Source organism: Aythya ferina (genome assembly GCF_964211825.1).
Source record: "Aythya ferina genome assembly, chromosome: 5".
Classification (NCBI taxonomy): Eukaryota; Metazoa; Chordata; class Aves; order Anseriformes; family Anatidae; genus Aythya; species Aythya ferina.
The window spans coordinates 26,730,075-26,748,424 of NC_140301.1; the positions used below are offsets into that span (position 1 = coordinate 26,730,075).

At 37.7% G+C, this 18,350-nt stretch overlaps 1 long non-coding RNA gene across 2 annotated transcripts in view; it reads left to right on the forward strand.

The window, feature by feature from the left end:
• Positions 1 to 18,350, forward strand: part of LOC311437144 — a 123,062-nt gene that overhangs the window by 92,224 nt on the left and 12,488 nt on the right. Inside the window, exons 1-2 of one of the 2 annotated variants that reach the window (XR_014693321.1) lie at positions 339 to 426; positions 3,050 to 3,154. The exons of the other annotated variant lie outside the window; for it this stretch is intronic. This is a non-coding gene — a long non-coding RNA (uncharacterized lncRNA). Of the gene's footprint in view, positions 1 to 338; positions 427 to 3,049; positions 3,155 to 18,350 lie in introns of those variants that run through there. 2 annotated transcript variants of the gene reach the window in all.

Here is an 18,350-nt window from a genome sequence, read left to right on the forward strand (position 1 = left end):
TACTCCAATCATGTCCTCCTGCTTTCTCAGTTCTCCGTGAGTAAAATGTTGGTTTTAATAAAGTCAGGAGGAGTTATGCCTTTAATATGAGGAGGTCCAAAATATCAGTTCATAAATCTGAAACTCATTTTGTAGTGTAAATGTCTTCCAGACAGCACCATGGCAGGCAGGAAGTATTGTTTTACCTCCACAGTGATTGACCTGAGCTTTTCCTTCTGCTTTACAACATCTAGGAAGCAGTATCTCTGAGAGCACAAGTACATGAGCACATAATAGAGAGAGACCAAATGTCCATCTTCATAACACTACTGAGATCCTATTTGCCTTCTGTGTTTCAGGTAGAAAAAATAAGAACACTTTTCATTGAGACTGGGCAATTGGATTGAACTGATTTGAACCCTCAGCAAGGTTTGCACGTATTTGGAGGTATTTTCATTGACATTCATATTCCATTTTGTTGTTACATTTCCCATTTCTATCCAGAGAGTGAGGTACTGATATGTTACATGAAGTAGGGCTCCTATGCAGTTCTTACCCTCAGTAGAACAAAATTCCAGGAGTATAATACTTTGTAATGGTGTTTGGAGTAGAGAGATTTATAAAATACATTTGTGGAATACATCATCATCATCTCAACTTTAGGATTCTGATTATCTAAAACAAGTCTCTGCATCTCTAAAGACTTGCCTACTACCTATTTTTTTCTGAGTTGTTATGATGCCTACCAGAGCCTTTGTAGGGACTGGAATTTTATTCTGAACTAAAAATATTCACTGCTTCTTCTGAGCTGTATCTCAGTATAGAACTACATAAGAAAACAATAATCTAAAACAACTTTCATATAAAATGAAATAGAATTAGCTATTGTGGCTCAGCATCTGTTAGATGTCCTGTGCCTGAGGTCATTGGCTCAGGCCTTGACAACACAGATGAGATTAGCTTGTCATTCCTGGTGTTGAGTTGCAAATGTCTGGATTTGGCTTCTACTGGCAGTAGCTCCAAGGATAGAAGGAAAAACAGCTTATAAATTCTTCAGAGTTCTTTGGATCCAAGAGTCACTTTTTCAGCTGGCTTTGCAAGCAATATTATTTAAGTATTTAAAAGGTACTGGGAAGCATGAGGATAAGTGAAGAGTAAAATAAGGAATGCAAATAGTAAAAAAATAAAAATGTTATGTCTAAAGTTAGAATCACTAATACAAACTTTATACATAATTATCTCCAGCAAAGTTTCTTGTCACTCATAACCATTATTTCTTTACTGTGAGGGTTAATCATTCCTCAGACAGACTGTTCACTGCTTTGGTTTTGTTTACCACTCTCTTTATTGCTTATTTTCTTGGAATATATTCATGAAAACTGAGCAATTATAGTTTACTAAGATTTATTGAATTTTGGCCAATAAATTACATTGACTCTTTTTGTTGGCAACACTTCTAAAACGTCCAAACCAAAGTTGACTGGGGAGGGCAGGCAAGGGATGACGGATTTTTGTTCCATAGAAAACAAAACATAACAGTAAGTCAAGTTGTGGAACTTTTATTTGTGAGGGTGAGGCAGCACTTATTGTTCCTTAGTGAATGGAAAAACGTGAAGCTACTGCAGTTTTGCACAACCTTTACTGTGATGGCTCTCAGATCTTGTTTCACTCCAAGATGATAAGCAGTGACAAAACAAATTAAGTACCTGAGTAGGTACTCCTCAAGCTACAGAGACATTTAGATTTCAAATTAATTGATTTTATAACCTCTCCGTTAGAATCAGTCCAGGGATTCTCATGTCTCTTGTGATCCTGAAACAAAATATGAATAAATCTTATTGTCTTGACTTTGATAGGACTTTTTCATAAGTACCTAGTCATTTTTTGTGGTGACTGCTGGTTTAGTGGATTGTTTTTGTAAAATTTCTAGTTTTATGTTAATGGACTTGATTCTCTGGAGCCTACAAAAGTCATCTCCTAGAATCTGTGCCACCAAACAATTAAACTAAATGAATGAAGTTATCAACAGCACAAAGCAACAAAGCTTGCAAATACAGTTGTTAATTGCAAGCTTTCTATGCTTCATCTGCATAAGCATTAGTCAAAAATAAATGTATTTGCAAATAAATATAATAATTGCAATGGAATAAACTAATTCTTGGTATTTAAGGCCTCCTGTATAACAGATATCCTTATGTTTCACCTGATTATCAAATAACCTATGTGAAGGAGACTGTGTTTGGTACACAATTTCATCAAATTTTCCTGCTCTATAGATGGCTGGTCCACAGCCAGTGTGATTCATTCCACAGAGAGAATGTATTTAGGACCAAGCTTACTACAAGAATCACGTTATGTCTGTTAATTCTCATCCAGAGAAATCTGGAGATGATTCTTATACAGTCTTGAAGTTAGTTTCTAATTTTTTATCTCTTGTCTCATGTCCAGATATTTAACATGCGTTAAGAAATTCATGGTGTTCCCTCCAGTTGCAGTGTTTTATCACAGGTGACATTTATTTTGGAATTTTGCAGTTGGAAGACATTGACACAGTGAGCCTCAGAATGACCTGTAGCAGGGAGCAGTCTGTGCAATATGGGGCAATAGCTCAAATTCTGTGAAGGTTTAGCTAGCCAATAAAAAGAAGCTGAGGAACAACAGCAGACCTGAAGTTTAACTATTCTCGTGGTCCTTTCAGTTCACCGACTACATTTAACTACAGGCATAAAGCAACATCAGTTAAAATGTTTATGTTAGTCTCAAAAAGTGAAAAACAGAGAAATCTGAAAGAGCTATTTATCTTTTTCTTGATGTTAGAGATCTACAAAAGTCTTGACAAACAGCCTGTTCCTGTACATTTTTGCTGCACACTCTGCTACGTACTTTTAGCTCAGTTCTTTTGATTTTGTTAACTGCAATGATTTGTGTGAGTTTTACAATATATCCAGTGATGCTCCTGCTCCTGCTCTGGGGGATTCTAGTGCTATTCAACGTTGTTATTTGTATTTTACAGAATTTTATGTTTTTCTCTTTGTTTGTTTGTTTGTCTCTCTGGTGTTTTTCATTTCAGTTGTACAATTAATAAACATCTTATACGTGACAATCATTACCTCTGAAAACATAAGGCCAGTTGTCCTATTTGAGTAGCAGCATAAGCAAGGACAGAGCAAAACAGGTAAGGAACCAAATAAACTGTAGTTTGAGAGATTTGGGCTGTCAGACCACCAACTAAACAGATGTCAAAGGCCAGAACCCCCCAGCTGAACATGTCTTGTCACTGGGCCTGAAAAGTTCAAGCCTGGGCTCTGAGAGCAGCATCCTAGCTGCTCCTGAATGCAGGACTGTGGCACAGGGGAAAGCAAGCCTCCAACAAAGCAGTTCCAAACCAGGAAGCCTGCATGTGTTGCTCTACCTGTGGTTATATAAAGATTTCAGGCATTCATGTTTCACAAGGATGAACTCACAGTGACTTGTGAGTAGTGTGGCTGTAGCTTGTGGTAGTGTGGCTGAACTGCAACAACATAAGAAACCCATTAATGTCATTGGAGCTTTGGCAGATAGGTGCACAGGGTCTTTATTCTCCTGATGAATGCTTATTATTAACACGTGGGTGTCAACCTAGTGCTCAGCACAGGGAAAAAATCATAGTGCTAGCTGGAGCCAAGTGCCAATGAGGAAGGTGTTGTACAAACTTACCTATAAAATAGTGCCAAGGCTGCACAACTGTGACTGGCAAACCCCTTCCTATTTATTTCTCAGGGTTTTCTTGAGTGTTGTTTATGGTTATCCTAGAGTGATGAGATTGTGTTCTTCCTTGATCTAATGAAATAAAGATGTGTCCCCCCAGTTAGCTTGATCAGGGCTTGGAGGGAAAAACATAACCGAAAAATGGTTCTCAAGCAAGCAGTTAGGGAAAATTTCAGAACCAATTAAAGTTGGATTTTCCACTAGTGCTTTTGCCTTGTGTTTCTATTCCCCCTCCCTCCCTATTTTTATAAGATATTTTATTTACTAAGACAAGTAAAGAAAAAGGAGGAAAAGGAAAAGAAAAAGGAAATATGGATAAAAAGAAAAATGGTAACGGGGGTTAATGGCAATCGACCATCTTTTTTTTCTAAGCATTCCCAAGCTGGAAGACAGAGCTCTTACTCCATGAGTCCATCTATTTAAAAGACAAACTGTCCTTTTTCCCCCACCAAAGAATTAAGGGTGAGTGTACTGGGAAAACACTGTTTTGGAGATATGACCGAATAGCACCATTTTAGCCTGCACACACTGATCTGCAGAGCTGTGGGAAGCAGGAGCCAGGAAACGCGATAGTAATGAAGCCAGATACTGGCTGGAGCTGAACAGTTCACAGCAGAACCACGGGGTATAAAATTAGCTGTAGTCATTCTTCTGCATAAATAAGACTAGCTAGAGATAAATAGCAATGATAACATCTTGCTGTGCTTTCATTATAGTTACAGCAGAGTTGCACTGATATAATTGTGACAAAAACTAGTTTCATTAATTTGGTATTTGTAGGTGGGAATTCTGATCCAGGCCTTGGAAAATATGTACAAAGTCTTGGTGAAAATAACTAAATACTCATGCCTGGATACCAATCAACAGAGTTAAGAAGTCTGAACCGTGCTATTGTCCCTTTGTTTGAAACTTGCTGATATTTTTCCTGGAAGCAGAAACAAATTTCATCCTTGAACAGTTGCAGAAGTCTGCAGTAGATGAAAAGATTTGTCAGTAGACTTTTTTTTTTCTTTCAAAAAATAACTTAATTTTTCATTATTTATTTATTTATTTATTTATTGAGAGGTTGGAGTTATGTAAAGGGGTATATGATTCTATATTCTATTTTTCTTATTCACTTCTTTTACTTTCTGCAACAGACCATCGGAAAAGACAGGGCTAGACAGGCTCTTGATCTTACAAAAGTGGTTTATTAATGCCCTTACCTTCTGAAGTGCTTCCTTTTGCCATTGTTCAGGACACTTTTGGTTAAGTTCCTTTTAGTGTAAATAAGCCTTTCTTTAGAAAAGGTTTTCAGTTACTCATGATGCTTCACATTCAGTGGAATGGCAGTGAGGGAATTGAGCTGAAATGATGACAGATCCTATTCAGGTCATCTTCCACCTGTTGCAGAATACTCTGGGGTGATAAAATGTATTCTGATCATCAGGCCCATAGTTTCAACACCCAGTCACCATAAAGCCTTTTGAATGGAAATGTTTGGCTCTTGACACCCAATTTCTTTCTGGCATTATTTCTGTGAAAAACTGAAAATGATGAAACTTTGAAAATTGCTATGAAAACAAAATACATGCCCTGCAGACAGCTCTGCCATCTCTGCTTCAGGCTCCCAAAGAAGTATTCTTAAAGGCTTGCATTGTATTTAAGCTGTGTCAGAGTATTACATTGATTTTTTTATTTTTATTCTTTTTTAGTCAATGTGGTTAATATTTATTTATTTATTTACAGCAGTGATGCCTAGACATTATGAATAACTATTGTTTTTAAATGTGCCTGAGTGCACAAGTGTACACAGAATTTTAATGTACTGGTAAAAAATAGAAAAGTTTCATGTGATGTGGAGCCAATGACTTGAAAGGATTCAGTTTCTTCTCTGAGTGGGATTTTTTATTTTTTTTCCTTCAAAGTTTAATTGGAGATTGATTGTGGAGAGGGCATGGGACCAGCTGCTAGCACCTTGGTTCTGACCCACTCTGTGTGCTGTGGGGGTGTGATGCCATCACCTTGTTCCTGCTTTTGGAGAGCGGGCACTAGAGGGCTGCCCCACAATATGGTACTTTTTCATAAAGCTCAGTTGATCAGACTTCATACTGAGAAGGGAGTTTCCCCTTGAACAGATGCAGACAGCTGCAGCTGGCTACAAGTTTTATCAGCATACCTGCTTCAGCCTTTATAAATGTTACATCACCCTCCTCTGAACTGGAACTAGTGTCAGTGCCAAGAGGAAGTCAGTACAGAGAGAGTTATGATTTTACATAAAGGAAGACTCTCCAGACAGAACTTTGAAGCTGCAGGAAATGGCAATAGTTATGAGAACAATTTTCTCACAGGAATTAGGCTAAAGATGTTTATAGGGTTTTTCATTTGTTAAGATAGTTTAATGCCATAACAAAGTTATTTTTGTTGAAAATATTTAGACGCACTTACAGATAAGTAATGGATTACATTCCTCAAGGGATGTGTTTGTGTGATTTAAGCATTATCTTTATTTTATTCTGAAAAAAAAAAAAAAGGCATATTTTTAGTTTATTATTAATTTATTAGCAGCTTACTAATAGAAGGATATATTGATATAATAATAAGAAAAGTGGAGGATGTCTTAGACAAAACAATTAGGACATCACGTCCAGCTAAAAAATACCAAATGCTTATGCATGATATATTAGGATACTGACTTCCCAGGTCCTTTCTCAGAGGGAGGAAGTTTGGGGAAGTCCAGAAAGTCTTCTGTTCAAAAATTGTTACATATAATATCACTGTTTGGTGATTAAGGGACAATTGCAATTACTTTTCATATACCTACACTAACTAACTGGTATATTTGAACCAATATGGTGGTTCTGCAGCAATGACAGCAGAAGATAAATTTTGAAATAATGTGGACCAGTGCAAGACTTGGCTAAAACAGAAGATTTCTGGGTAACAAGAAATAGCAAATCTCACTCTCTCTATTTCAAATCAACTCTTATTGTGTTCTTCTTTTGTTTACAAATCTTAGTTTATTTTTTTACTATTTCCTGTAATTATGTGCAGCATAGACCCTATTTGCAACTCCTCCAGTGATATCTGGATTATCTCATAAAACGTTTTAATTGGAGGTGTTCATTTTCTCTTGGTGAAAGAAGGAATAACTGGAAATGATAACAGAAATCTCAATACATCCTGCATTTGGACAGACATCTCTGAAAAACAGAACAAATATCAAGTTAATTCAGTGCACTGTGGAAAAACAATCACACAGACAAACAATAATCTTGAACTGAGAGCTAGCTATATAGACACTGACAATCCATAGAAACCATGACTTTCTTGAGGAAGAGAAAGTGGGGGATTCCTTAGCTCATTTGTTGCTGCACTTTGTAAAAGTCATTGTGTATATTGTCCTGATTGTTAAATGGATGGATTGGTAAATGCTTCTCTGTGACTGGGTAGAGCTCAAATTCAGAGAATTTCAGAATGCTGTTTCCGAAAGTCTGTTCTCGGACCAACTGAAACTGCATTATCTGCAGTTGCTTTGCCATTTGTGATTAGTTATTCTGCATTACTATATAGCAGCGAAATCGCTAACAGATTCTTAAGAATGTAATGTAGCAGCAATAGTGCCAAAAATAAAATGAAGCTTCTGTTATAAACTGACTTGAATTCAGGGTGGCTTTTTTGTATAATGCACAATTTCAATGCCTGTGGTACATTTTTTGCTGTAACTTCACCATGTGCAGCATGGAATGACTGCTGTTGGCTCTTGTATAGGAATCCATCTGATAATCATGAAGATGTCTTCTTCAAACTCTTTGGCTTACATGCAATTTCTGTAAGACACTATGTTTTCTGCTGCCAGAAATATGTTTTATATGCTGCCTGTATATCCATTTGTGAATGATGTTTTTGCCTAAATATACATCAAAGGGACCTATGCTACTGATGATGTGTAGGGAATTTCTGTACTGCATGGAAAGAAGAAACCGGCCAATTTCCTTCCTTTAGAATGCTGTTTTCTGACCATAAATTTCACCAAATAAGCGCACTATTGCCAAGTGGACTTTGAAAATTCCGTTACTTCTAACAAGGCAACTTATAGGAAACCCTATCTTAATCTTTATAACTAAGGTATTTCCATCTGTCCCTTTTCAATTACATTATGGAAAAAATTATTAAACATGCGTATATTCACAAAAAAAAAAAAAAAAAAAGAAAAACACAAACAAAAACCATAATGAAAAAAACTACAAGACTCTCTTGATTGTCCTTTCTTTATGCATTAATATGCCTTAAAGTATCCTGCTCCAAGTAGACCTTTGTAATTTATACATATAATATGTATAATATTATATAATATTCTCTTCTAATAGAAAACTCCACTTTCCTCTTTTAGTTTCTAGACCACTGAAAGCCAAAGCATAAGAAATAGGAAACAAATAATTTCTGTTGTTCATAATATTTTTATTCCTGTATTACTGCTGAAAATATGAGTGTCTATAGCTTCTTCATCTGATTGTACATGACTATAAAGCTATTATATATTACAAATTATCTCACATCTTCAGAAAGATGGATTTTCAGGATAAAGCAGCATGTTTCTTCCCTGTGAGGTCTGTAGAGAGTATGCCACTGACCTCTGCTTGCCTGAGCATGGTCCATAAATCTCATCTCTAGTTTGCTTACTTAGTTTAACACAAAACTATCCTGTCCTTGCACAAACGAGATTGCAAAGAGTGAAAGATTGCCTTGCACTGAACATGGAGTCAGAAGGGTCTAATGTTGCGATTTATTTTTTCACCTTCACAACATTTTGTTGCCATAAGAAAAAATAGTGACTTATGCTTGGGTGTGAAACTTGTCTGTGTCAGTCTAAGCCAGGACAGCCTCAGCCGTGTGTCTGTATTTTGGTCTGACTTGCTAAAGAAGCTTCAGCACACCATACAAAGCTCCTCTGTCTCCAGGCTGAGTAACAGCTATATGATACTCCCAGACATACCTTTCCTAGCCACATGAGATATTGCCATTCCAAGTACTGAAAGACTGTATATTTCTCTTTCCTGTTATTATAAATTCCATGCAAAAACTAAACTTCAGAAATACAGCAAGGTATTTGCCAGAGACTTGAACCCAGGAGAGGGACATTTTCTGGGATCTCTTCTGGCTGACTGGACATCTCCACACACTCAGGTGGCCCTTGGGGGATGTGTGGAGACCTGCACTCAAAACAGGGGTGCAAGAAAGAGAAATGTTTTTATGGGCATAAGAGGTAGTGACCTGAAGCGGCCTCTGTAAATCAACAGAAGTATGAAAAGGGTTTTGCTTGCATGAGCGTAGAGTGAGTTTGAGTTGTGCGGAAGAGGAACATGACAGATGGGGGACAGCAGGGGCAGTGTGAGGGAATGAGAGAAAAGTCTGGGGCGGGTGTGAGGTGCAGTGGGTTCCAAGAGAGAGAGATGCCAGAGAAAGAAGAGGAGAGCTATGTACAATTCATGGCAGAATCTCTACTAGGATTTTTACTCAGGGAAAGCAAGCCAGTAAACTACCTGTCGGGGCTAAGGGTAGGAAGAGTAAAACAAAATATATATTTAAAAAGATTCCATCAGCCAGAACAACCTTTGCTGCAAGAAAAACAATGAGATTCTGGAAACAGAAGTAATCAAGCCTTCCTGAAGAAAAGACAAAATCCCTAGTAGCTTGCAGGACAAAAGTAGCATGGAAGAAAATTCAAAAATTTCCCCAAAGATGAGAAGGCTATAGTAATTTTTGCTGTTCTTAAAGAGAATTCTCCAAGTCAGTTTATGCATTCCCGGCATTAGGCCAAAGAATGCGATTTATCTGTCACACAGCAGCCTTATCAATGCAATTAGTTGCATGTGCAATTCTTACACCTGCACTAGTTAGGCGATGCCCTCCCCTGGGGCTCTGTGTAACTCTCATTGTCTCCATCCTAGGCCCTGCTGGATGTAGGCCCAGCTCTCAATGGTGTCAGCTGTGGCCTTTAAGCCAAGGAAATGCCTACTTCCCCTAGGTGTTCCTCCACCTCTCCTTCTTGCTATGGTTCTGCTGATCCTATCTAATGCTGAGTTGGCACTGAAAGCAATGTTCTTGGTAAATGATTGAGTTAAAGCAAAGAAACACAAACAATTGTGTAGCAGGCTAGGAATCAGCAGCCATTTCAAGCTATTTCTGCACTGTCATTTCATATGCATTCTTCAGAAAGGCTCAGAAGGCATTTTTCATCAGTGACAGCCTATATTTCCCCTGCCCACCACTCCTCATGAGGACTGATAGCAGTTTGATGGTAAATTTTGTCTTTTAGAGCTAAGATGGCACCCTGTTTCATCCTTCTGGTTTAACACCTGATACTTCGTGAAATTCAGGTTCATTGTCACCGGGGTAGGTTGTGTTAGTGCCCCATTATTTGTATGTTATGCCCCAAATAATAGGGCAGGTTGTGCCCCATTATTTGCATGTTTTCATTTCATTCAGTTAGGTTCCAAATTCAGAGACCATCTCTTGGTCTTTGAGGAAAATTAAGACTGCTTTTTATTTATTTATTTATTTATTTATTTATTTATTATTTTGTATTGTTTTTTATTTTCCTGAAGAGAAATGACCTTGCCAAACAATGAAGCAACATATATATTAGATATGTTTAGAACATAGAAAAGCTGCTGTTATAAGATAAACTACCCTGAGCATTTTAAAATATGTATCCAAAAGACCAATTATTTCCTTATATATTTTACAGATCAGTGTTTTAAATTTTGAGTGAATAATATTTGGGATGAAAATTCCCCTCTCTTACACTTAGGATGAAATCTTCCATTCGACTGACTTGAAGGAATGATGACTTAAATGGTCACTGTGCATTCAAACTTAACTTAGAGAGTTTTTAGGCAGGATACAATTCTCTGAAATGCTTTTTGGTCTCATTTATTCGCCCAATATACCTTTGTGTTGTGATGGCATAGGGTGATAAATAACCAAACACATGGCAGCTAGTGCACTGTATGATTTTGGAAAAGCTGACAAGGCTTTATCCAGAAATATGTCTGGTAGAGTTCCTGTTGTCGAACAGATACATATGTGAGAAATTTGATTCTTCTGTGACACACCATTAGCATGAGTATTCATCTGTATCTGAGGGAAAAGAAATCAGGATATATATAGTAGAGAGCAGAAAAGGAGAAGCCATACTATACGGAAGCCTTCATACTGCTTATGTTCGCCTGCAGTAGAGTTGCTGTTACTTTATACCAAAGTACACAGAAGAATATCAGTTACTGAACTGGGGAACCGATTGGTTTGTGGAAGAACAAGATCTTAAAGATCTTCTACCTCAAGACAAGCAGACAATATGGCAATCTTGGTTTACAGTCAAGATTGTAGATTGAAAGAGGTTGTACAATATACCAAAGTCCCAGCCAGCATTCTGTTCTGGGCTATGTCTATAGCACATGGCTGGCCTCAAACCATAACTGAACTCCAAACTGTCAGTGTCCTGTACCACAATCCTCCAACTTTAGAACTGAAAAGCCTTCAGAGAGTTTGGATCAGAAGGGCAACTTGACTTTGTGAGATCTTCCTTTTCTAATGCAGCTGGAACAACTGTCCATCATACTGAAGACAAGACTGAGGGGAGGAAACTAATGGCAAAGAGAATAAACAACTACTTCTAAAACATCTGAAATGCATCTGATAGTGTGAAGATGCTTCTCATGAGTTGCAAATGCAACAAAAATGTAGCTAAGTTACTATGAATTTAATTAACCTAATTTAATTTAGTATCTTGTTCAGTCCATGCAATTGGACAAAAGAAAATAATTTTTGTGTTTTTTCTTTGTCCGTGACATTACTGCCTGGAAAGCCTTATTTACAGGAGTTGAAATTGGATAGAAGAAGGGCAACAGGCAATGGCTGTACCTTATGGGGAGTCCTGTTTCCTTTGTTAATGGGCAAAAAATATGTTTGTTTTATTGCAGCTGCTGGCCTAGTGATTAAGACCAGATGTTTTTTTTTTTGTTTGTTTGTTTGTTTGTTTGTTTTTTAAGCAGGAATGTCATAAGTTTGTCAGCCACACAATATTTTGAGTAGATTACATGTGAAAGCTGACTTTGATATATGCTATGGCAACTGCAAATTTGTTTATAGGAAATTATATTCCAAACAATGTCATTTAATGTCATTGATTTTGATGGACAGAGAAGAGAAACTGCATAGGCTGTTTATGAAATTCACCCTTCAAAGGGGCAGAAGCAGAGAGCAGTGTAGAACATCTTTGTACAAGTGCACCCATTCCTATGGAAACCTTACATGTATGTCTTTTTGTCTCTTCTGTTGCCTTTGAGATCAGAGATACTGCATATAATTTCTTCATAAGCTAGGCTCACTAGATACTGGGTAAATATATTCATGTGGGCTATGTATGCACATACTGAGTGCATGCAACTACACTGATGGATGTGCAAAATTAACAAAATGTTATGTTTATAGAGCCTGTTCTTCTTAAAGATTTTTAATGTATGAGAAGACTTAGAGAATGGAAATCAGCTGACAATCTGATTGTCATGATTTCAAATGAAAAAAAGTGTTTTCCTTTTATTAGAAAGGCATATAGGAAACTAATATCAGTGTCCATATACAGCAGGCTTCAACTGCATTTCAGTGTGATGCAGGCATTTACTTTAATTTCCTCAGAGTTCTGATTATGAGCCAACCTTTCATTCTTTCCCTGAAAGCACCAGAAAACTGTTTGTAAAGCATAGTAACAGTCACATCTTTAGATGTATACTAAAGGTGAGTTGTGCTGTTATGTCTTATTTAGAGCTGACCTTGATACCTGACAAACTGTGTGGTATCTGACAGACCAACATACAAGACTTATTTGTATGCACACTGGACAAATGCATAGTCATTATATGCCCTTAAAAAAAACAACATTCTTCTTTGAGTTTTAATTACTGGCTTAAGAAAGAGTGTGATATTAGTAGCCAGCATGACCACCCATTTTATAAATGGCCTCTGCTTTGTTTATTCACATCTCAAATTGGCAGAGATGTTTTTGATATGTAATAAATCAGAAATACTTATAGACAAGGAACACAACATGTCAGTAGTTATTTCCTGGTCTTCTTGCTTCATTATGCTATTAGCATCAAACTCAGCAAGACTCTTGACAGGTCTGTGAATGCTCTTCTAGTAGCAAACACATAGGTGCATCCAGCAGCACAATCATTTGCTCTCCTTCAAGTGCCTGCTTACACTTACGCTGTGGAGACATCATATACCTGTGGGTGTACCCAGGCCTTGCTCCTCCACACACTCTGCCTGAGGTCATAAAGGAGCTAAAGCAGGGTTCTTCATCTCAATTATCTGTTATATCAAACTATTTCCTTTCAGGACTTTCTTGTGTCAATAATTCTTTTTGAACAAGGATCTTTTTCTGTCATCCTTTTTCTGCCTTTTTTTTTTTTTTTTTTTTATTTTTTTTTTTTTATTTCCCTCCTGTTCTTAGATTCAGGAGAGGAGGTTTTTCATTTCCCCAAGCAGGTCTCTATAAATGTTTTGGTGGAACAGTCCTATCATTTCTGGCTGGCGTTGAGATGTGGTGATTTCAACAATTACTTCCCTACATCTAGTGGGCATTTCTGGTGCCTCAGCTGCTGTGAGGGAGGACATGCAGTAAAGGTCACGGGATTTATTCCTACTTTTTCTCTAAGACCAACTCTTTTGACTAGATAGATAGGCTTGATAAATTTCCTTCACTGTAAAAGGTGTTGAGTGGACTCATAAGAAGGAACACAAGGCCACTGACAATGTGGACACTGATGTTGTGCGATAGCACCTCCTGGCATGCTGCTGAATCCAGATCCAGAATCAGTCAGCTTGAAGCACTTGCCTCCAGGAGCACGCTCCTTACACCTGTACAGAAGACGATCTGTATTGCCATGCTTTCAAGTGGCACATGCTGCTATATAATCTGCTACTAGAGAAGCAGCAGTGCACAAAGCTGATTCCTACCTGAATGATTGTCAGCTGAACCCTCAGACTGAACCTCTTCCTGCTTACAACAGACCACCAAGTAATTACAGTGCTCTAATGGCATGAGAATACACACACACAGTGCACCTTCCTGAAAAACAGAGAGGGCAAGTTAACTTTCTTCAGGTGCTTATTTGATGTAATAATAATCCTGGTCTTTAATTAAGAGACTTCACAGCAAGAAGAGAATGTGTTGTACAAAGGATCAGTGAAACTGAACACAAAGATCTCTCCATGCCCAAACAAGGAAACTGAAAAATATGATTTCTGTTGTCATTGCTAACTTCTACCTGAATCTTTCTTAATGCATTATGTACAATATTTTCTGTAAGGATACAGCTTTTCAAGATGATGGTTTCTATTATAGATGGCCTTGGGCATGGACCTAATTATCCCATATAAGATAAAGAGAGGGGAAGTGGGTGGAGATTATGAACTTAAACTAGATCCATGGCAACATTTTGCAAATGACCTCTCTCTGAAAAAAGATCCAAGTGTCTTTTAACTTTTAAATGGAAATCTAGACCTGTCTTCTCATTTTGTGTCTGGGAAATTTTCCTTTTACTCTTCAGTACTGACTCTCAGTTACAACAACCTTGGAATATAAAAGAGACTTCAATTTATGTCACTTAGTTTCAGCATTGTTAATGACTGCTCATATTTTCCTAAGAGCATACATAGGTCATCATGGAAAAAACATAGAGAAAAAAATCTTGCACAGAAAGATAATTTAATATGGTAAGTACAGTACGTGCCATCACCAGGCGTAATTTCCTGTAGCTCTAGCAAGTAGATTGCAGTTGCAATGCCTGAGTTGATATAACTTGGGATAGTTCTGTACTGCTTTGATTTATAGCATGAGAAGAATGACATATTTCCTGCATATACTATATTTTCCTGCATATAACATTTTTGATTACCCTATGTTCATTATTATTGAAAAGGGGTGGTAATACAAAATCACAGTTTCTAAGGAGGCTGAGGCTATTTTGCCAAGATCAACACCATATACCGGCTTTTACTTCAGGATGAAGTCTGTTAAATATCTAGCAGATTTGTTTTTCATCAAAATAGAGTTAATATATTATATGTGGCCCTTTAAAGGCTGCATGGTTTCTGAAAAGGACTCTTTGGGGATCAAGTTGCATTCATTGCAGAACTTGATATGGAGATGGTGAAGCTCATTAAAGAGCTTTATGGCATGTAGTCAATGCCACTACTACCACAAGTCTACAAAATTTTTCCAAATTACAATTCCAGGCATATTTTGGTTTCTTCTGAGCAAAAACAAGTGACACTGTAGGAAACTATAGGCTAAGAAAAGAAGTAAATAGGATGTGTTTCTGCATTTGAATAAGTCCTGCTAACTTGCAATAATATATTGAGTATCACTGCAAAAACTACATGAATGCCAGACCAAAATACAAAACACGGTATTAGGCATAGACCACCCAGTTTCAAAAAAGGATTCAAATTCCAGGGACCTAACTCTGTAGTTCATTGACAACTTCTCTTGACCAATTTCTGCTTTCAGAGTGGTCTTTTTTTTTTTTTTTTTTTTTTTTTGGTTGGGAGCGGGGTGTTTATTTTTTCTTACAGTTCTTTATTTTGTTTAATTTGATGTTCTTAATGACTTACTTAATCACAGTACATTTTAGTAAATACTAAAGCTTAGGCACTGGAATTGGAATTTAAGAATAATTCAAGATTTAAATTCAAGACAGTGGTTTTCAAATCTTAGTCACTGCTTATGTAATTCTTTTGTTATTAATGTAATTAACTAAATCCCCAGGTAACTACATTTTGATTCTGGATATGCACAGAAGCATTTCAATTTTGGTTTGTCTTAGCATTTCAAAATCTATCATGAACATATGGACAGACTAGTAGTTCAGTAACTGCTGGGTATGTGTATGTTGCTATAACCAGATGATTTTGATTTACCTGCCAGGAAGGGCTCTAGCTGCCAATTGAAGGCTGTAAAAAATAATTAAAACAAAAAAAAGCACCATTTTGTAGCCTCACCTTCATGTCCACAGCCCTCTAATCATTTTAGAAAATGCTGACAATATTGTGAATTATTGTCTGATAATTCTGCAGCTTCTGAGGCTTCTTAGAGGTACCATACTATTTTATTTTATTTTATTTATTTATTTATTTATTTATTTATTTATTAGGGGCACCCAAATGTGGTAGCCCAACAGAAGTCAGGCTGCCACAGATCTGTGTTCCCAGGTCCACCTGGTGGTGAGGCTGAACACATATTCACAATTGACACAGAAACACATACAATATATATAGAGAGATATATATGTCTGATCACAACAGCAACAGAAAACAGCACTGACACAAACACAGAATACTGATGGCCTCCTCCTCATTCTCTGGCTGCTCAGGATGAAAGTTCATTAGCATCCATTAATCTCTCCAGTATCTGACCCAGACTAATGGCCACACCAGCACTTGCATCCTCAGCACCCAGCCTGCTTGCTCACTTCTCTGGCTTGATGTTCACTCGTGTTTACATGCTGACATACACAGCCACACAAATACACACTCTCCAGTCTCCTCTTGCTGCTACCCCTGATAGGTGGGCCCTGATGACCCATGCTTTTGTACAATCCCCCAGTGCTAACCCCTGCATCCCAGAGTGACACCACACCCCAAGTGCCCTCAGTCTGAGAGGAGACCTGGAGAGCCTCTCCTTCAGAGCCTGGCATGGGGCTGAAGCTCCCCTGTGGCAGCATGGGGAGGGGCTGGGCAGGGGCTTCTTTCTCCTGGCAGGTTATTGGGGCTCCCCTGCCTGCCCTTGTGCCTCTCTGCTCCTCCGTGCTCAGGCAGATGAGGCTGTAGTTGCTTTACCAAACAAATTCCTCTGTGTCTGAGGGTCCCTGGGAGATTTTTCTGAAAGTCTGCTACAAATGATTGGAATGGAAGTGTGACTGGATGGTAGCAGATGGAGGAAGCAAAATACAATTGCAGCTTAGTTAATGCATTTTTATTCCATTAGCTGCACAAATTAGAGCAATGTTTTCTTAACCAAAATAGCTAATGCTTTTAATGCTAAAAAATACAGCTCTGCTTATCCAGCATGAAAAGAACTGATAGGTGAGGGCAGATGACAATGACAAATCAGGTATTTTGAGAAAATGACAGGAAAATATCAGCAGCAGACTTGGAAAAAAGCTGTTTGTTTGTTTGCTTTATACTGTTTTACCGGTGTAGCATAATAGCGATGGAGAGCTGTGGAGGGCTGGCTTGCAGTGGACCATGTATATAACAGCTGCCATTAGTTCAGAGAGGATTTCCAGAACAGGAACGTGATACTGGGAAATATAATACAACATTTAAAATCGTCTTTTCCTATGCATGCAGATTTTGTTTTTATTCCTGAAATTCTGATCACTGAAATGTAACCTTATATTTACCCTGGGCCAGCTGTTACAGAATGCAATTAAGAAATTATATTTTCATTTGAGAGTCTGCTGCAAGCTGTGAAAACTGAATGCCCAGCCCCTGGGTTAGAACGACAGCTCTTACTACCGGAAAGCACAGTTTAGAGGTCAACTTGTTTTGTTTGCTTAAGAATGTCTTTCAGGTTACGATGAGAATGCTGCTGAGAATTAAAAAGATAAGAGAGCATAGTTTATTTTATATATTTTATTGCCTATGGGAACCTGGATGTTGAGGGAAGTTTTAGAAATAATCTATGCACATGACTGAGCCAGCATGATTATATTCTAATCCTAGCTCTGCCACAGAGTTGCTGTCAGGTAGAGTTATTAAAATAGATGCAGTTCAGGGCCAACATGGCTCAAAGGCCTGGTTTATGGAGGCTCTTGTCCTGTAGGAACAGGTGTCTTGTCACTGTGGTCTTCTGACTTCCAGTTCTGGGGTCAGCACAGGCCAAACAAACTCAGGTCTATCTACACCCAGCAGTGCAGAAGGACCCTTTGTTCCTTCACAGCTACACCATTTGTTCTCTTCTTCAGCTTTAGGACTTCATAATCTTAAGGGTCTTTTCCAACCCAAATGGTTAACCTCCTGACACTACTTTTTAGCTGATTTTGCAACGTGTGGATTTAAATATGGAGAGTTAATATACATAGGTGCAGTGCTGACATATGTAGAACATACGTAGTGGTTAAACTAAACCTAAAGTCTGAAAACCTTTACAAGTTTAAATATGAATTTTGCAACTGGAAATCATTTTTGTCCTTTATATTATTATGATAGCATCTTATATTTACTTAGAGCATAAAAAGAAAGAAAATGCATTTTTGATAATGATGATATGTGATAAATTCAGGATTTTGGCTTTCATGTTGGATGTTCTAGGACATAATGCTGAACTAATATGCAGGAAACAGGTAAACAAACATAGCAAATAATCTTAATACATTGCTCAAGCAAAGGAAATGAAGCCTCCTTCAATAATTTTGCTTTGTTTTATGATGTTATTGTTATTACTAACAATGTAAATGGCAAGATGAGGGTTAGAAACTTAGAAAACCTGACTTCGAGTCCAATTCGGTTAGGTGCCATACAAACATGGGCTGTATGTATGAGATGTGCCTTCCATCATGGACTTTATAATTTTC